The following is a 2,225-nucleotide window of genomic DNA, read 5'->3' on the forward strand; positions in this document are numbered from 1 at the left end:
GCAAGAGAATGCTCTTCAAGTGGCACCCTACTCATGGTTGCGAACTGTTCTAGTTGTATATAAGTTTTTGTGTAAAAGTTTATGTAGGTATGCTACATTTTTCTGCCTTCCATGTCTATGTCTTGGTTTGCAAAAGCAAATGGGCACAAATTAGAGACCCCTCTTACCAAGAAAAAAATAATGTTGCGTTGAGAAAACATGAATGTGCATTCTTTCTTGATTTCCAAAGAAGATATAAAATGTCAACCCTAATTTAGTCTGTTGCCAAATTGAGACAATCCCCTCATAGGGTTTCTTTCCAACTAATATTGGTTAATGTAGTGACAAAGTTTATAGGCCCATTGTAGGTTGGTTGGGCATATATCCAAAACTGGAGCAAGTACCCCAATGTTTCATTCTTGCCACAAAAAAGGCATTTAAGGTGCATTATTCTTAGTGAATTTGAGCATTTTTGTATTTGTAGGCCTCCATCACTGAGGGACTAAGAAAAAATAATAATCATTTTTCGGCTTTATGTGCCACTTACCAATGGATTTCAATAGATAAAGCTAAGCCTTCTCCTTAGATTTGATTTTCCATATTTTATTAAGCTTGCTCTCAAGCCTAAGCTTATAAGAGAACCATTTATAATGGTTAGCTAGCTTGCTCTTCAAATAATAATTTCCTCAATTTCATTTCCAGTGTTTCCATCATGCCTACAACCTTAGAAGGCCTCGTTTCAGGGATAGGTTGTTGTCCAGGAATAGCCTTTAGACTTTCTCTAGAATAATTTTGTTGGTAGGATTGAGTCTAAATTATGCTTTGAAGGATTCTCAAATTTTCTAAACCTTAGTCTAAAGGTCATAATGGGTGCTCAAGGCGTAAATACCTCTCTTGTACAACCTCTTGGTTGAGAATCATTGGATTTTGACAAGCAAATTCTCGTCCTAATGCACCACCAAAAACTATAATAGGCAATGGCCATTGATAAAAGCCTTAGCTTCAGTTAAGTCACTTTTCATATACTTTTAGGTATGAAGACTACATTCACATTAGGGGGATTTTGAATTCTAAAATGGGTTGTATAAGAGATGTAATAAAAAATTATGAGTTAATCATTTTGTGAGGAAGGTATATTTACAACTCACCACCTACACTACAATCTATTTAACTATGTTTAAGTTAATTGAAAATATAATATAATAAATAATGATGAGAATATGTGCTTCTTCACAAAAGGTCATAAGTTCGTATTCAAAGGGGTAGAATGTGTATATTTTCATAAACTTTAACAATCAAATTACTATGCAAAGCCAAATTCTTTGTCCTATAAACAAAGAAATTTATACACTAATTTGATGTCTAATTTCACTTTTAATATATATAGACACACATTTGTTTCAACTTGCAAACTTAATATAAAAAAATGCATCATTTATTCAACAAACTATAAATATTTTAAGCATGTCATGAGAGGTTAAAATAATTCATGTTCACTTTTTATATGATCACGAATCCACAAGGCATGTGAGGAGAGGATAAAATAACACATGTTTGCATATGAATATGTAAAGGGATAGATTAAACATTCCTCTACATGGGAGGGTAAAATAATTATGTTTACGAGTATGTAAAGGGGGTAAAATGGTAAACTAAACATGTAAGAGTATTGAGTATCTAATTTATATGAAGATTTAATTTAATTTTATATTTTTATATGAGCCGCAAAAGTTTATTTAAATATCAATTTTTATTTATATATATGAAAAAAAAAAAGAGTAATTTATATTTTATGAAGATGTAGAGTAATATATGCATAGTTTAAGTGGGTTTAATGGTTAAGAGTTTATATTTCTATTAGAGTTTATAGGTTCAAATCTATATGGTGGTAGAGTATGTATAATTTCATAGATTTTAATAGTAAAATTGTAAATTGTTGGGTAGAGGCAGGTCCAGCAAAGGGGTTTCATACACTAATTTGGTGTCCAGCTTGTTTATAACATTATATTCAAATTTAATTAATTTATAAGTATTTTATTTAAAGTATTGCTATAGTTAATTGTGATTTTTTATCCAACATTTATAATGTAACATAAGCATTTTCAACTCAACTAATGCCAACTCAATCATGGGGATGATGTCATTTTTTAAAATGTGATTGGTTATTTTAAAGTTAATTTTGATATTACATTTATTGTTTTAATTTTGATTGACATTTTTTTGGAGGTCCATTTCTACCTCAAAAG

Source organism: Pinus tabuliformis, chromosome 2_2 (genome assembly GCF_031772625.1).
Source record: "Pinus tabuliformis cultivar Carrire ecotype Pingquan chromosome 2_2, CPIR1, whole genome shotgun sequence".
Lineage (NCBI taxonomy): Eukaryota > Viridiplantae > Streptophyta > Pinopsida > Pinales > Pinaceae > Pinus > Pinus tabuliformis.